Source organism: Peromyscus leucopus, chromosome 4 (genome assembly GCF_004664715.2).
Source record: "Peromyscus leucopus breed LL Stock chromosome 4, UCI_PerLeu_2.1, whole genome shotgun sequence".
Taxonomy (NCBI): domain Eukaryota; kingdom Metazoa; phylum Chordata; class Mammalia; order Rodentia; family Cricetidae; genus Peromyscus; species Peromyscus leucopus.
Window position 1 is genome coordinate 37,152,698 of NC_051066.1, and position 19,433 is coordinate 37,172,130.

A 19,433-nucleotide genomic window follows, 5' to 3' on the forward strand; every position below is an offset into this window, starting at 1 on the left:
ACCGGACCTACACAATGTTCAAGCCAGCCAAAATCCCAGCATGGTTGCAAGACGGGCTTATCAAGTCATCCCCCTACCCCCAAACTGAGGGGCCACTGGCAGGTAATCAGTACTAGTTAATGATGGGAAGGAGAATTGTTTTTTTCTGGATGATACAATCCCTGACAGCCTATCCACGCTCCTATGAATAGTGTCACACACATATACCTACAGGCAGCACTAAATGAACTCAGTATTAATTTTAAAATAACGAAGAGACTGGTCTGGAGAGATGGCTCAGAGGTTAAGAGCACTGGTTGCTTGTTCTTCCTGAGCCCTGAGTTCAATTCCCAGCAACCACATGGTGGTTCACAACCATCTATAGAGAGATCTTGTGCCCTCTTCTGGCCTGCAGGCATATATGCACTATCTACATAATAAATAAGTAAATAAATCTTAAAAGAGAGGGGGGGAAACCACATAAAGTTTGTGGGGGGGAGTGGTGGTTAGGGAAGTATAGGAGAGGAATTGGAGGAGAGGGGATGGTGGATGGATACAAACTCATTATATGCACATTAGAATATTAAATATTTAATAAAAAGGGAAAAAGTAGTATATGGAAAAAGGATAACACAATTAATAGATGGACAACTAGGAGTTGGGGAGAGTTTAGCTGGTAAAAGACCAGCCTTGCAAGCATAAGGACCACAGTTCAACCCCTGGACCGCCATGGGTCGCTGGGTGTGTTAGTGTGTGTAACACCACTGGAGAGGTGGAGGCAGAGAGCGCCCTCACACTCACTGGCCATAGCCAGTCCAGTCTAATTACTGAACCACAGGTCCCAGTGGGAGCGACAATTCTTGAGAAATGGCATCCGTGGTTGTCCTCTGCTCCTCACCCCTGTACACCCACACACCCACTCCCACACCCACACATCTCCCACACACACTCACGCGCACACACATGCAAACACACACACGTGTGCACAGGGAGACACACAAATAGGCAAATACACTAACTAGATTGTTCTTTAAAAAAGTACATATGGACCATGAATATATAGCAAAGTATTCAACATATTTAGCATTTAGAGCAAACTGCATTGAGATTCTACCTCATCCCAGCCAGAAGAGTTTCCACCAGCAAACAAAATCAAAGGCTGGCAAGGAAAAGGAACTTTTATATACTGTTGGTAGGGATGCAATTTAGTAATCACTATGGAAATTATTATGTAGGTTCCTCAAAAAACTAACAGAAAACCTACCATGTGATTTGACCATACCATTCCCAAGTATACACCCAAAGGAATCAATGTCAGCATATACTAGCTACAGCTTGAACTCAAAACATGTGTTGCATAGTTTATATGTAACCATAAATTGAATGAATAAAGAAAATGTGATACACATACACACAATGATGTATTATTTAATTACAAAGAACAAAATCATGTCACTTACAGGAAAGTGGATAGAATTGAGACTATATTAAGTGAAATAAACTATATTCAGAAGAATTATCACATTTTAAGAAAAGAGAGGGACTCTGTTAATCATAAAAAAGGCCAGAATACCTCTAACCAGGAAAGGCTGCAGCTGCTCGGTGGCTTTTAACCTGGCCTGCATAGTCAAGCCTGTCGCTGAATAGCCTGACTCATTAACCTACTTTCTTCAGAGAAAGCCAGTCAACTCTGAAAGCCATGGAGGAAGGGTAAGTTCCCATGATATCATCTTTCTGGCGGAAAAGGTTTAAGTTGCGATGATCTCAAAATAAGTTACAGGAGTATCCCAAGGTTCCCAGTGGAATAACTTTAACAGGTTTGCTTAACAGAGGCTCAGCTCCAACTGCCATCCTTTTGTTGGCTCCTTTCTGACCACCGAGTATTCAAAGTTCATTCATTTTTCTTGACTAATTCAATCAAACCAAAGAGACGATTAAAATTATTCCAAGCAGAAGCCATCTCTTTCCTATTCTGATGTTTCAAAGATTTACTGTGTGTAAGCCATGGTGGCACACACCTCTAATCCTAGCACTTGGGAGACAGAGGCAGGTGGATCTCTGAGTTTGAGGCCAACCAGGTCTACATAGCAAGTTCCATGACAGCCAGGGCTACACAGAGAAACCCCATCTTCAAAAACCCAAAAGCAAACAAAAATCAGAAAGATTTATTGTGTGTATGAATGCAGTCAAGTGTGTGCCATTGCATGTACATGAAGTCAGCAGGAACTTGGAGGTGCTGCTTCCTCCTTCCATCTTGTTTTTGAGGCAGGATTTCTCTTGTTTCTGTTACTGAGCTGTGTAGACTCTATCTTGTGGCCAGTCCTCTAGTCTTGCTGCAGGACCACTGGGGTTTCATGACCACTATCACACTTTTCACATGGGATAGATCAGAATTCAGTCCCCACTTGGATGGCCAGACTTGCACAGCAAGAACTTTCACTCCCTTAGACATCTCCCTGGCTTCTACTCTGAACTTACAGTAAACTTTTGTCCATAGCTCTCCAAATGCATGCTTAGACAAAGCATTCAAAATAAAGATGGAGAGTTTAAGTCACTGCCTCTCTTTCCTCTATTATTACTAAAACAATAAAAGTCTATTGGGTAGCTACAATTTCTGTTGTGGCTGATGTTGAGTCCATTCATTTTTCAAACAAATACTAAACTTTATGTTTCACCGATTTACCTCATGCTTCCTCTCTCCATACAATTACCTGTGTGATAAGAACTGGAAGTCAAAAGCCCAATTCTTCATTTCAGTGAAAACCTCAGAAAAACCCTCCATTTTAATCTCTTTTTATTGCTGTTGTTGTTTTGTTTTTCCAGACAGGGTTTTTCTGTGAAACAGTTCTGGCTGTCCTGGAACTCACCCTGTAGACCAGGCTGGCCTTGAAGTCAAAGATCCACCTGCCTCTGCCTCCCGAGTGCTGGGATTAGAAGCATGCACCACCACCACCACCACCACCTGGCTCTCCAGCTCTCCATTTTATTTTAAGAAGTAGAAAAAGCCAGGCTTTTCACCTGTGGCCCTGGGTTTAATCCCCAGGGCAAAACAAAAGAACAAAAACAAATCATTTTGTTTCCTTTGTTTAGTCATTGATGAAACTCTATGGAGCAGAGAAATATCTGAAAACACAATTGTCCCAAAGGGAAAGAAAGGACATAGGATAGTTCACAAAATGACTAAATAAAGGCAATTTAACTGCACAAACTTGTGATCCTATGCAACTCAAAACTAAAATGTAACACCTTGTCCTTTTAATAACCTTTGAATTTATTATTTAGAAAAAAGGACAACCTACTACCAACTAGATTAAACCTGGCCATATATTCTGTTATATTGCCAACATATCCAGTCATTTGTGAAGCCAAGAAAGAGGAAAATGCACTCTTAGGACTGTTTCTCAACCTTGAGGGATCAGAGCTACTTCATCATTCCGGCCTGGAGACAAACACATGCTAGCACAAGTGTGAGCCATGTTGTGTAAAGTTCAGGACACCAGTGTCGTCGTTTTGGTAACTCCCTCAGGTGTGCACTTTCCTTACCATATCCAAAGCGATGCGCCCTCCCTGTCCTTCCTAAAAGGACACATAAAAGGGCATTTCACATAGTTTTCTCCCGCTCTTACTGGAAGCTTGGAATACTGAGATTGTTTTCTTTTCTCTGCTTACAACTACAACTGACAAGGTACAGGAGCTATGACAGCTGGATTAACAGGTACCTTTTAAAATGTGTAAGATAACCTCAAAGCAGAAAAGACTACTTGGTTGAGTATTTCCAAAAACTGGAGTAGCTATATTGCTTTCACATTATTCTAATCCAGTTCCAAAGTCCTAGCAACTGTCTATCTTGTGTTTACACTACCCATAAGCTAAAAGTACTACCTCTTTTCTACATAAGACATTATTTTACAAAGTAATTAATATCAATCTATTGTTTCTCAAACTATATGTAACTAGTAAAATATAATGAATAATAAAATTCTCAAGCAAAATCAACTCAGTTATTTATCTGGACAAAATTATAAAGTCTTACTGTCCAAAAATTATAATAGTTGTGTAATTTATGTTTTGTTAGGTGGCTGGCTGGGTTTTACTCAGGATTAAATATTGTGCAGATAAGATCCAACCTTTTATACTTGTTTCATTCTAAGGTCCTTCATTTTATTCAAAATCCAACTTAAATAAATGATTTAAAATTGAAGCTGTTCTGTGTTGCAAACACAGCTAAAATGAAGAGCTTCTATAGCAGCAGTGACTAGATTTTAAATGCAGGTAGATCAATAAAAAAAAAAAATCACCAAGCACAGGCTCCATGTGAGTGGAATGGTTTATAATAGCTTGCAAATGACTATGTGCTTGCTGTAACCAGCTGTTCTTAAATTATGAATATGCAACCAATTCATGTTAAAGGCAAATCCCAGCACTATTCTACAGAGAAATCCCAGTAGTTCTGCTTGTTCTCCATGTTAGCTCTGTTAAGGATACAAATAGCAGTAAGCTTCCGAACAAATAGAAGCAAACTATTGGCATTTCATGCACTAGGTCCATTATCCCAGCAGGGAATGTCAATCATTGGTACATTCCTATAACAGCTCATGCAATATGACAATGATCTTGCAGGGGGAAAAATCAAAATCTCTGCAGCATACTCCAAAGTCCTCCGACAACCTAATGCTTTCTCACTACAGCCAATCAGATAGGCAGGACTGATCCACTAGAAGACTTGTACTAAGCTTGAAACATTTAAAAACATCAATCATAAAAACAAAGACAGGACATTGAATTATACAGTATTAACCTCCAGGGTTTGCATACAAAGACCTTAGATTTATTTATGTCCCAGTGAGTTAAGAGCTTCAGTACACTGTTCTTTACACCAAGCTGACTGCCAATTTGATGAACCTCTCTGCCCTTAGCAGGAGTGCACGGTCTTTGATTAATGAGTGCATGTTTGTAGAAAAGTGTTAAGAGGAGAAAACAGAAAAGAGGAAAAAAATACACATTATGTCGACATATAGGTAGGTACCAGGGCAGAAGCTATCTTCAAACCATATGTATCTCTTTCTTATATTATAAACACTCACACAAAGAAAATTAGTAAGGGTTCCTAATTGACACATTACCTCCACTGTTATTATCCTCACTGCCCAGCAATTTTTATTTAAATGAAAATCATTCAGTGGCCAAATTACATGCAAATTTTATATAAGAACTATTTTTAAAACTTTATTTTCAAAACTATATAACAAAAACAAAATATGTGCAATAAAACTATTTCACCTCATACTCTGATAAAAGCATATTAATTTTAAAAACTGGATACTTAACTGACAACTTAAAACTTCATAATGAATAGAATGTTGTAAGTTTAACTTATCTGAACCATTAAGTATTTTACATCTCAAATCCTGAGTTCTCACAAATCAAATACCACTCAGGGCAGATTTAAAAATCATATAAATTCATTTAATTCTGTACTTTCAACAGATGTTCCCAATATTTTATAACTGTTTTTTACAAATGAAATAAATATATTTATTAACCATAGTTTCCTTCTCTCTTTCTTTTGGTTTTTCAAGACAGAGTTTCTCTGTGTAGCCCTGGCTTTTTGGCTGTCCTGGAACTCGCTATGTAGACCAGACTGGCCTCAAATTCAGAGATCTGCCTTCCTCTGCCTCCCAAGTGCTGAGATTAAAGATGTACACCATCACACCCAGCTAGCCATAGTTTCAAAGTAACATGGGCAACAGAAAAACATGTGAATTCAAGTTCCAACTCATCCAGACTGGTCCAGCATCATCCTCCACTGAAACAGCAGGGTACCTGCTGGAACTACTATACTACCTCTAACATTAAATTAAACTTTCATGCTTCTTTAAAATACTTTATCTTTAATAAACAACTCAATTTACCATAATTTGGTTTACATGACTAGTTGCCTTGACACACAAATACATGCATGTTAAGTAATTATGTTCCTTTAAAAGCAAGTCACAGAGCTGGAGAGATGTCTCAGCAATTCAGAGGATCTGAGTTCAGTTCCCAGCACCCACATTAGGTGGCTTACAAAAGCCTGTACTCCAGCTCCAGGACATCTGACTCCTCTGACTCCAGCCTCTGGGAGCATCTGTACTCACTTGCACAAAATCTGTGCAACACACACACACACACACACACACACACACACACACACACACACTTTAAAATAATACAAATAAATCTTTTCTCATACATAGTCCAAGGCAGTAGAATGATTTTCTTTCTAAGGAACTTTATGGCCGTAATACAAAAAGGCTTGAATGTTGCATTCCCTTACTCTAGCTTCAGTGGCAGTAATCCATGACTTTCATAAAATCAAAAACTCCATAAATTTAGGATTTCAGGATAATCCCAGAATCACTCAGAGGTGTATCATCAAAAATAAAAATTTGCTCATATTAATTATACAGGAAGTCTTTTCAATAGGATTTACTTCAGCTAATTACATATTCCAATGATCAGTTTTACATTTAAGTGTCTATTTTTTTTTAAAAAAAAAAAAAAGTAAACTATGCTCTTTGAAGAGTTATTAAAATTATATTCTATTTTAAGATCTAAAACTTTGGCAAAAAATAAATATTGAAACTAAAAAAGCTTTTGACGAAATAAAATCCACTGCATTCTGGCACCATACCATCCTAAAGTTTTGTTTTGTTTCCACAGTTTTCTTACAGTATACTTCTGTCTTTATTCTTGGCCTTTGCTCCTTCTTATTTCTTCTCCTACCAACAAAACAATGCAAAGAACTAGAAAAAGGACGAGGTTCGGGCACCACTGGATAATGATATGGTTGGAATGCTACGTTCTAGAAGAACTGAAGCTACAGGTAGAAAGGGCACAGCCTGTGAGGCAGCCCTCAGGAAGTCAAGACTGATGGAAGCCAGCTAGAGCTACAAATGCCCCTCAAAACAAACAATGCTAGTTCTACAATAAAAACATGATTTTAGTTGAGGAAAATCATTAGTTACTAGGAGGAGAGTTTAGAACAGTCTTATGAATTTTTAAACAACATTTTGGCCTCATTAGAAAATTACAAGCAAAAGGGTATATTTGCCAATAATTATTTATTTTCTGATCATTTCCCACAGTAAAGGTTTAAAGAAACATTAAGCCAAATGAGCCAATATTTATTAAATAAACCACAATATTTTAAGACTTTATTTCTCAAAATATTTAATTTAATTAAAAAAAACTAAAATACTTACTAGACAATTTGACTAATCCCTCAGGAAATTAAGATTATTAAAAAAAAAAAATCACTGAACCCTGATTACATAATTCCTTACAGGGGTCAATATCACTTTATGATTTTGTTTGCACTATGACTTTTTTAGTAGTAGTTTTTTAAGAAGGACTAGTTCAAACACTCAGAAATCCTTTCTTTTTTGAAAACTTTAAACCTATGGAGTCACCAAGGTCTAATGCACTACCTTCTACTAATTCGAGGAACTAAGACAGAAACCTTGAACTTCAGTGCAACTGTGGTATCCCTCATCTTGTAGAGTAACACAAAAGTAGCAACAAAGACATTAACAATTGCAGTTCAAGCTGGGAGTGACTGTTCTGTTTCAATTCAATGACACCACTAATGGCTTCTTAGCAGCTCCATGAAATCAACCAGCTGTCAAGTTGATGCATCAGAAGGAGCAGCTCTGCACTCCCATAAGAAAAAGCAACACATCAGGATGTTTGGCAAAACATCTGCTCCTTTACACTGCAATTCTACAATAAACATGCAAACAAAGAAATGGGAGAAAGGGCAACAGAACCAAAATCCCAAGCTTTCCATTACGGCTTATATGCATTCTAAATGAGTGCCTTATATAAACTAAAAACAAATTTCTGCAAAGTTCAATACTTTTTAAGATATTCTATTTTTTTGAAAAAGCAAATACACTTACATTCTTCCAGAAAGACCAGAATTACACAAAATATTTACATTTATAAATGAATAGTAAATTATATTCATCAAGTCAGTATCACAGTATTATGTACACAGTTCAAATATTAAAAATAAAATATATCCTTTGACTCAATGCTATTTAGTAAATGAAGCCAGACAGTATTGTAATCAATGCATTTCCCAAGACTGAGCAGCTAAAATATCATTTTCACTAGCATAAAGAGTGAATGCGCAGGTTAACATAGTCAATGTATTTGTTCAACCCACGACAGTACAAATACTTATTATCTAAATTTAAAAATATGTACCTATTCCTATTTCTCTGAAAACCATTTATGAACATATTAAGTTCTTATAAATTCCTGTTTTAAAAGCATACAGTCTGATACCCTAAAAAAAAAAATTATCACCATAGCTTAAAAAATTTTTACATTCAGCATTTGCTTTCAATTTTGTAAAAATCTTACTTTTTTACTGAAACATACAAACGCCATCATGTCATCTAAATTATTGATTGTGCAGCAGTGTTTACAATAGGTGTGAGACATCAACGTACTTAACTACCATTTTCTTAAACTGCTTATCCTCTGTTGCTTCCATTTATAATCTGCCAAATCTTCTAGTCCTTTGTTGCATGTATAATTTAGAACCATCTGTTCTATGTGCTTTTAACTATTTAAACATTTTTCACCTACCTACAATTCACTAAATAGCAGCCATTCAATTGAGTTAAGATTATTTCTATGTAGCATTTTACATACAGGAAATTTCTGGATAAATAACAGAAAATATTGCTACAGAAATTTAACACATCATTTACAGTGTAAGTTTTCATATATTAGAAAACGTTAATGTATTTAGAATTTTTTCTATTAGCTTTTTTTAAGTTCATTGTAGTCAATGTTTTTTCCCAACCCAGAAGACAAAGGGAATGCAAATTAAATACAGACAGTTTCACGTCCTTGTTAGAAGAGATGTAAATATGCTGACTGAAAATGACTACTGGAGACAGAATTACACTTTCCCATTCAATTTACTGTGCCTATTTATATACTCGTCAGTGAGTGTATCATTAAGTATGGTCATGTGACCAGCTCAACTTTTTTTTGTAAGATGAAAAACTATTTTAGACAAACAAATTTTAATAGTACCTTTTAATCATTATTTTTATGAAGGTTGATAAAGTTTACAGCAAAAGATTACAAATTATCTTTTTACCTTAATTCTGCCTTTTATATGCTAAACTACGTTTTTTTGCCAACCTTTTTACCTTAATATTTAATACTAAAATGTACAAATATCAAGAATCTCATGATATTCAGAATAGTTCTTTTAAAATCTAAAAAACAAAACAAAACACAAAAGACTAGCCCACAAATACAGAATAGGAGTTATGTAGCCCAAGTGATGTATATGTAAATATCAACTGAGCTAAATTTGTTAAATCTTATGGAACCACATAAGAAAGGACATATATTGTTACAAATACATTTGAAAATTTAAAAACTAAAATCTGCATGTACAAAACAAGCTGTGAATATTAAGTGGCACAATAAAAGTTTCGATCTTTTTTTTAAATAATCTTGCTATCAAACGTTAAATGTGAGGGTTTTGCGATTCGTTCTGGGTGCAAAATAAAAAATAAACCCACAACTTATCAGTAGACTCTAACTTACACGATTCCATAAAACGAGAAAATTTTGAGGAACGAACACACACACACACACACACACACACACACACACACACACACACACACACTTTGGGGAAATTTTCTTGATAAAGTTTACATGACGTCACAAGGCCCCCTGAACCGTTCCTAAACTTTGAGCCTTATCCAGACACACTTTTTGCATTTCTATGGCTTCTTTCCCTTCCTTAAAAATAAAAAGAGAGACAGACTTGGGAATAAAAACTGCCCAAGATGGCGAAACGCTTGTTGTTTAGAGGGCAGGGGGAAAAATGGAGGATATTGTAATATACACAAAGGGATAAATTTCAACAACTCGGCCACGGACTGCAGCTGCTTCTCTCTTTACAAGGAAACAACACACAAAAGATAAAGACGGAGGAGAGGCGAAGAGGAGCCAGCCCCCACCCGCAGGGCCGGCTCCGAGTCTCCGCACACTTCCTAGCCTTTCTAGATCCCAATTCTGGGGTTCTCGGAACTACTTTAGGGGAGGGGAGCGGGGCGTCGCGGGGGAGGGCGCGGAGACCGCGGGCCGGGAGCCCAGCCCGCCGCGGCGGAACCTGCTTGCCAGGCCGCCGAGGACCCGGGACGCGGGGAGCCCGCTCGACCCCGGTCTGCCAGGGACCGCCGCCCGGGGCCGCAGCCCCACCCCCACCCGGCTCCCGAGCCCCGGCGGCCTGGCGCGGGTCGGCGGGCGCGGGCGCGAGGCTGCGGGCCGGGGCGGAGGCTGGCAGGGCCCGGGGCCTCGCGGACTGCCCCGCGGGGCGCGGCAGCGGGCCTGGCAGGAGGACGCCGCGAGGCCGGCGGCGAGGGCGGCCGGCACAATGGAGGGACGAGGCCCGGCTGCCCGGTCCCGCGCTCGCACTCCCAGCAAAGTTTCCGTTCCGCGGAGCCCGCACCCCCACCCCGCCCGGGACCAGGTCCCTGCGCCCTCCGCCCGGAACTCTACTCGGGACCCCAGAGCCACCGCGGCGTCGCAGCCCGCACAACAAAGAGACACACCGGGCGGCGCGGGTAAACAGCGGCGGGCGCCTCGGGAGGGCTCCAGCCGGCAGCCGCCGCTCTCCGCCCGGAACCCACCTCTCCCGCACCCCCGCACCCCGGCTCTCAAACTCACCTTCACTTTCGAACTGAGTTGCGGTGGAAGGGATTTTCGCCCTTCCCGGGTGCAAGTTAAGCTTTTCGTAATCCCCACCGCCTCCTTATTTCTCTTATAATTTCTCTTCTAAGAAAGTCTAGGGAGTTGGAGTGGAGGTGAGATCCGTGATCGCGAAAGCCCTGGCTCCCTCCGTCCCCGTCTTCCGCCGCTCTCTCACTGATTAGTTCCTATCCAGCAGCAGATTGAAGCAGGAGATGATTCTTCTCAAGGTTTGTTCAGCAGCTTCACTTCTAGGCGAAGGCTTCATGAACCAAGTGACGTCAACCAACAAGGCTTCTCTCTCTCTCCTCTCTCTAACAATGAAAGTTGCTGTTAACAAGGGAAAAAAGAGCGAGAGAATTGTTTATACCATTTCAGTTCCAATAATAAATGACCTATCAGCTCTAAATGGAGCCAAGGGAGGGGGCTGCTTCTTCATTCCAAGAATACTGTATCTTTGAGTTTGCACCGCTCCTCGTCCCAGGAAAAAGTTAAGAAACTTAAATGTTTTGTTTTTCTTTTCAGGGGGGTGGGGGGGAAACAGAACTGAATATTTAATTTTTTTAAAAAACGTAAACGCACTATTAGGCAACATAGATTAGCCATCTCCACCAACTTTTATGTTTGTAAACTAGAAATTGTGTTTGAGGCTACAAGCTAAATTAATGTGCCAAGAATTTGTGCATGCTAGGACTCAAAAAACAGGGCGCAAGGCGATCTCAAGGTAAGCTACTACTGCTTTTCCATGGAATTAAACTGGTTGTAATGTTCATAGTTTGAGTCAAAATAAGATTCAAATTAAAGACGTTTAAACAGCCCTTTTGCAGTTACTGGTATAAATTGTAAGCCGTAATCTCAATTTTTTTTCTGCTTTCGGTTGGGGGGCGGGGGGGGGCTAGTTTAACTGTAAGAACTAAACACTTTAAAAGACCAGTTGCCCATTACCAACTAAGTATCCGTCTTTTCAGAATTTCAGCCAGCTGACTCAGTTTTTAACCTTCCACTCCCCAATTCCTTTCAACCAATCAAGTTAAACTAAAGGCAAAGTGCAGCCCGTTCCCTTCAACAGTCTACCCGCAGCCTCCTAAAAACGATTTTAAAAAGGGAAAATTCATAACCATGGTATAGTTTATTACCTAGGAAGAAAGGTGATTTTTAAAAACATTCATTAACGTGTTTTTCTCCCTTAAGAACACAATAAAGTCTTGAAGTTTATGTAATTACAAATTAAGTAATTTGATTTTCAGGATGAAGACCAAGTAAAAATTTAGTTATTGGAGAATAATTTGACCATATATTATTTTATGCATACATTTGTGGCTAGATGTATCTTAAAAGATGCTATTGTTTTATGTTTCCTCCTCAACCACTGGCTGTGATTTTAATTGTGCTGGAGGATCTTCATTAGTATTAACACATGGGGAGATTTCACAAAGCTGCTTCATTAGGAGGGAAAAAGAGCTGGCAGACTAGGTCTTTTCTGCATGCACTGAGAATGTCAGCCTTACCTCGGTCATTTGTAACATAATAAGCGCAAGTACAATGATTGCAGGCAGGGGCCTGGGGGAGGGGCAGAGATACTGCCTGTCTAATAGGGGCATCTGAAAAGACGCTGCTCATTACATAGTAATGTATGCTAAAAATTAGTGAAGATGATGTCTCGGGAGACTGATGCTAAATAAATTAATGTGCTGATATGTTTTTAATTATTATTTTTGTAGTAGTTTATTTCAATCTTAGGATTCACATTGAGCAGCAAAGCTGTGCTAGCACTTATTGATTTTTTTCCTGCCACATTCCCGGAATACAGATTTTAATCATTTCACTACACCACACTCAGTAATTTCATTAAAAATTGGAATCTTCCATCCCCAGAAAAGCATTTAATTTCAATAACATACAATTTCTCTTTTAGCAGAAAACTGTCTCTATAGTAAAAGCTGGCCTAAGGTTCAAATGCATAATTTAATCCTGAGTTTTCCATGCTCTACATTCCTTTCAAACTATAATTTCAGTAACTACTTAATAACTGTAATAAAGACAATAATTTTCTTACAATATATTATTAACTCATATTTAATTAACTCAGAGGCCAAGCTTTATACATGTATGACTAGGTCAACAATCCCACCATCTCAAAATTTACTAATAATGTCCACATGAAAAATAGATTAAAATGTAAATATGAATGGTAGCATATAGACTATGGTCCTAAATCACATTCAAAAAACTTCTTGTATTATTCTATACTGGTGGTCATTACTCAAACGGAATTTAGCGATATTTCTATGCATAAAGTTCAATGTTGCTATTTTAGTATATGTTACTGACACTTTGCCTAGTTAACATTAGTTTAGGATAATAAGGAAAAGGGGTTGGTTTAAAGTTGTCTTGACTTTCTAAGTTGATTTGAGATGCAATTCTCCTTAAATTACCATGAGTGCTACACCATAACTTGTGCACGCCAGAATGGTATTCTGCTTAAAGTAAAATTTGGTCCATAGATACTCAGTTGGTCCTCAAATAATGGGTTTCACAGGATATGTAATCTACATTGCTTGGCTTTTAGGGGGGAAAAACTCATGGGAGAAAATTATAGTATCTTTTTTATAATAAACTGTGGAAACATACCTAATAAAGAAATATATACATAATAATCAATTAATTACTATAAAAGAGTATCATTCCTTTGAACGATTGTAGAACCAAAGTTTAAATGTCTTAAAAGTATGTACATGCAATTGAAGTTGAAGCCACCATCAACAAAAAGTTGTCTTTTCCCTGGTTGTGACTTACAGCAAAATGAGCCTTATTGTCCTGAAAAGATTTAAACACAACAGGAAAGCTGTTATAGCAAAGAATTTTATTTTAATGTCTTTTCAGAACATTTGAAAACTTATCATTGAGAGTTTCTTGTCTAATTTGAAAATGCTTTTGTGGCATTCTCAAAGACAAAGTTTGATGGAAATCAATAATTGACACCCAAAATTATAAATGAAAATTTCTATATTTTCACATCAATAATAAAAACATTTTTATATTAAAATATGACTTTGAGTCTCATGTTATTTGGTCATTGAAATGAATTAATTATCCAATATACCTTATATATATATTTTTTGTTTTATTTTGTTTGAGACCTGGCTGCCCTGGAACTCACAGAGATCCACCTGCCTCTGCCTCTGAGTGCTAGAATCAAAGGCATGCACCACCACCCCTGAACAATTTAGCCTCTATTTTTAAACTGATATTTTAAAGTAATGCTGTATTAGGAATCTTAAGCTATATTACTCCCGGTACTTGACACCTTCTTACAAAGCTATGCTTCGTGTCTTGTTGAGATCATGTTGTTCCTTTTTCATGTTTACGATTTGACCATTGATTAGCTCACAGAGTTGAGGAAAAATCACATCAAATTACTATAGTTATAAAATAATTCAGCTCCCACAGCACTTAGTCTTCTACTGGAGATCACCTAACTCAGCACTGAACCACATGCACAGTTGTGAGAGAATTTAGTGATGGAGCAATCTTTCCTAATCTTGTGATAATTCTGAACTTGCATAGGTTCTGCCATCCTCCAGACTAATTACACCAGCACTGTGAACTAAGGTATGGTACTTGTGAGGGATGAAGAAATGATAGACAGCGTGATAGGGATGCAGCAAGAAGACTTGGCTGGTATCGAACACTGAAAGGCTTACTAAGGTTATATGGTAAGGTGGGTGAATTTATCCTGAGAGCCAACAATGTTAGCAAAGGATTAACATGACTGACCTTGGTTTAAAGGAATAACTTCACAGACAGTGCAAATGATAAGCTGCAGTAGGAAGACATTGTTTAACTAGTTTAGAATGACCTGTTATCCCAGAGCTTGGGAGGCTGAGGGAGAAGGAGCTCCACAAATCTGAGGCTAGCATGTCTTACACAGCAAGACTCTCTATCCAAATGAATAAATGAAATAAGCAATTCACAAGAGACTTTGTGAAAGGCATTGGAGGTGTACACTCAGATAATTTGGTGCAATTTTCCCCTGAACTAGAGGACATCAGAACTAAGGTAAAGAATGAGTAAAAGGCGGCTAGAGAGATTGGAGTCATTAACTACAGTCCAGAATGTGTAGGAGAATCTAAGTCATAAGACAGTCCAAAATCAGAATTTAACACTGTATTCTACAGGCTTTTATTTTTTACTGGTATTCACCAAAATTAAGTGTAAAGCTTTTTTCAAAATGCATATACCCAACTTTAAAATGAAGAGGAGATTCCCGTGATCTGGAGTGTATACCTCCTCCCATCCAATCTTCCCCCTCCCCCCCCTCCTCCCCCCTCTCCAAGAGTGTTGTGGTAAATACTACTATAAGCAGAAACCGATAGCAACACTGGTGGGGAAAAGAATGAAGCCTAAAGAAGAGTGGGGCAATCATATCAGGTATTGAATTATTATCAACTATTTGTAATTTAACTGTTGATAATTACCAAGAATGAGAAGCTGCCTCAAGTGACAACAAAAACGTCGCCTAGACAAAAGGTGTATCCCAAAGCATCGAGACACAGATGGACTTTTAACTAAGTGTTTGAGTAACTGAGCTCCCATAGAGAAAAAAGATAAACTTTGATGCTTCCCAGAGTAAGTTTCAAAGAGATCAGATGTTTACATAGAAAATGTACATCTTGTAGTGTAGAACTATAAGGGATTCCTTAGAGATGGGAAAAACTTCCCAGGCATGTCAAAATAATATACAATAAAGTGAAAGACTGCTGCATTTCATCCCATCAAATAAACTTTATAGAAAAAAGGAGACCCCCTCATAAGCACAGGACAAACAAAAATGATGAACTGTGAAAAACACTTCTCCACACAGACTAACAACTAATAGCCTGATAGAGAAAGAGTATTTTGACATGAAAAAAATGCAAATGCTTCTTCAGTAAAAGCATTCACAACCTTTCTATAACGAGAGATGCAAATTAAAACACTCAGATCTATTCCTCATCCATTAGTTTGGCAAAAATTTAAGTTTCACAGCACAGTCTCTTAGTAAGGCTCTTGTGAGAAATGAGGTGGCCCACACCCCATTTTTACGTTTTAGCTTACTGAAGTACAAAATACAAAAGAAAATCCCAACATGGGAGAATTTGACAGCTTCCAACAAAGTTACATATGCATGTACTTTGGAATGGCAAATCTCACTTTCAAAAATCTGACTCAAAATGATGAAAATAGGTATATAGGAAATTATTCAGTGAAGCATTCTCATTATAGAAAAAGCTTAGAAATAAACCAAGTGTCTGCTGTAGGATAATGGATGAATGACTCATGGCACACCCACACAGCAAAATACTATGCACAGCTTAAGGAAGGACAATGACCATGAAAGGGAGTACTTAGCATTGCTCCCTAAACTTAGGAAAATAGAGCATTAAAAAAAAAGCAGGTTAGAGGAAAAACTTGTATGCTATCTATCATCTATATTTTAGCTGGGTTTTGTCAGGTAAAATGATACATTAAACAACAAAAGCAAGTTTACCCATGAGAGAGTGAGGGAGCAGGTGGGAAAGGAACGTAACTCATTTGTGAATTTCTCCTAAAATATGTTCAGTAGACACGGTTGGAGAACTAGATAAAATAACTATTATCAAACAACTGCGTGAACTCATGAACTTGTATTTGGTGACATAACTGGACAGAATAGAAGGAGCTGTGTCCCCTTTAAACACTACAATGAGGGTTGGGGGTATGGCTCAATGCGGAACATATACTTACCATGTGTGAGAGCCTACCTACATTCAGTTTGCAGCAGCCACCAAACAAACAAAACTGAATCACATTCTCTAACCATACAGTCCTCCTGCAGTACCCTAAGAAAAAGAATTACAAGGTAACAGAAACAACTCCGTTATCTGTAACAATACCATTGTGCTATTGCCAGTGGGGTTGCTATAATACTCTTGAAGCATAGTCTGAGAATGAATAAACTAATTGGTGTTTGGGGAAAATTAACTTTTGGTGTGGTACAAATGAGAAACATGAAAAACTTTATGCTTTAAAATGAACTCATTCTATAGTTTATATTTAAAACCGCCTATTTCTTAGCATGTGCCCACTGTAACTATCTGGGAGGGTCTAGTGTGATTTCACCCAGCACACACCCATACTACTCAGGTTACAGTCTCTAAACACCATCTGCTTGTGAGAATTCCCAGAAGTGAGAGCTAATTCCAAGTTTGGGGCAGAAATACTTAGGATGAATTTGGAGTATCCTGCCGTACTAAGTATGGAAACCATTAGCAATTGTTAATGCCTTGTCAAAAGGACTTGGGAGCCAATTTGAGGGGACCAATATGAACATCACCCATTGGCCACAGGAGACAACGTAAATCGTTAAAACTAACAGTAATAAAACAAATCATAACAAAGATTTTTTTTTAAAACCTGGCATGTTTAGCTAGGGAAAGGTCACTATTAGTTACTTTTGTTGCGGTGACCAAATGCCTGACAAGAGGCAACTTGAGGGCCAAGTGCACTTTGGCCCTGTTTCAGGGGATACAACCTATCAGGGAAGAGAATGCATGGTGGAGGCCAGAGCACATGGCAGCCGCTGCCACTTCAGCAGAACAGGAAGCAAGGATAGGACAGGAAGTGGAGCCAGGATATACAGCTCAGGGCCTGCCACCAAGAGATCTACTTCTTCCAAGCTGGCCCCACCTCCTAAGGGTCCAGTCTCCTAAAACACAGCTGCTAGCTGCAGAACAACATTCAGTTTCCTTGCCCATGTAGAACAGGAAGCTGTGAGTCTTTGTTCCTTAGGGTTTGTTGTTGCTGGTCCTTTATCCATTTGTTTACTTCTTTTGTGTGTATGGGTGTTTCTCCTGTATGCATGTTTGTGCACCACAGGTGTGTGTGTGTCTGGTGCCAAATGACAGAAGAGGGTGTCAAATCCCCTGGGAATGCAGTTACAGTTAGTTGTGAGCTGTCACATGGGTGCTGGGAATTGAACCCTGGCCTTTTGGAAGAGCAGACCATTGATGTTCTTTTGCAATGCTGGGGGAAAGGAATTTACAGCATTTACAGAATCATATGCATAATATGGAAATGCTCTTCCATTAAAGAGCCCAGCCCCAACTCATTTTTCTAAGAACTGGCTGGTAAAGAAAATAATTTTCTATTAGATGTTGACAGAGAGCCAAATTTGAAATTGTGTAAATATGTATGCATGTAAGTATGTGTGTTTGTGGCGGGGTGGTGGAGGCATATGCCTTTAATCCCAGCACTCGGGAGGCAAAGCCAGGTGGATCTCTGTGAGTTCAAGCCCAGCCTGGTCTACAGAGTGAGATCCAGGACAGGCACCAAAACTACACAGAGAAACCCTGTCTCGAAAAAAACAAACAAAACAAAACAAAAAGTATGTGTGTTTGTATATACGTGTATGCAAATATATATCAGATTACAAAATAGATTTGATTTTCAAAGAAGTTCCAGGTAAGTGTGCCATACAGTGTATCTGTGAGTTTCAAGGTGGCCAACATAAAGACACTATAATGCCATTCTCTTTATCTGGTAAACATGGAAACCTTATGGGATCATTATAATAAACTTTGAAAAGACAAGTAACATTAGAAAAAAATTTTAAAGCAATCCTCTATACAAACCAGGGCAAGAAATTGAAATGTTAAAATTTTTAGGATCTTTGTAAGATGGTTACTAAATTTATCACTAAAAAAAATTAATATTTTCAAACTTAAAATTCAATACATTAAAAACAAACTTCACAACTCATCACTTCTTACTCCTTTGTTTTCCCTGTACTTGAGGTTATTTTTGTCTACTGTTGCATTGTCAATAAACAAAACCAATGCCTTGGACACCATTCTATTGCTGTGAAGAGACAACATGACCAAGGTAACTCCTATAAGAGAAAGCATTGACTTTGGGCCCTACTTAGTACAGAGGTTTAAGTCCATGACCATCATGGTGGGAAGCATAGCAGCATGCAGGCAGGCACTGGGGCAGTAGATGAGAGCTACATCCTGATCCATAAAGGCTCTCTAGGGCTTGGCATGGGCTCTTGAAACCTCAAAACCAACCCCCACTTCCCTCCAACTCATGACATACTTCCTCCAACAAGGCCACAGCTCAAGCAATCCTCCTAATCCTTTCAAATAGTGCTACTCCCTAGTAACTAAGGTTTCAAATAGACGAGCCTCTGGGGCATTCTTTGTCAAACCAGCACACCCACACAATGAGGCACTGCTATAGGGTTCTTCCCAACTCTGTGTAGTGATGTCACAGTGGTAGCTGGAAGTTGGCTGTTGGAATATTCATACCACAGAAATGTTCATAAAACAAATCTCCTCATAACTTCATGTTTTGTTATTAGTCTAGACCAGTGTTTCTCAACCTGTGGGAACAACCCTTTCACAGGGTTACCTATCAGATATCCTACATATCTGACATTTACATTATGATTCATAATAGCAAAATTACAGGCATGAAGTTGGAACTAAAATAATTTTATGGTTGGGGATCACCACAACATGAGGAACTATATTAAAGGGTTGCAGCTTTAGGAAGGTTGAGAACCACTGGTCTAAACTTAAGTAGGGATGGCAACCAGGTGTGATGACAAACACTTTTAATCCCAGCCTTCAGGAGTCAGAGGCAGGTGGACATCTGAGAGTTCC

At 38.6% G+C, this 19,433-nt stretch overlaps 1 protein-coding gene across 15 annotated transcripts in view; it reads right to left on the bottom strand.

Annotated features, from left to right (window-relative positions):
• The window catches only part of Baz2b (bromodomain adjacent to zinc finger domain 2B), a 245,851-nt gene extending 234,923 nt beyond the window's left edge, over nucleotides 1-10,928 (bottom strand). For 14 of the 15 annotated variants that reach the window (XM_028869932.2, XM_037204812.1, XM_037204811.1 and 11 more), the window contains exon 1: nucleotides 10,729-10,928. The gene's annotated coding sequence lies outside the window, so the exon portion shown is untranslated. The remainder of the gene's footprint in view (nucleotides 1-10,728) is intronic. The other variant, XM_037204806.1, reaches the window with a different exon arrangement.
• Between the last annotated feature and the right edge of the window lie 8,505 nt (nucleotides 10,929-19,433).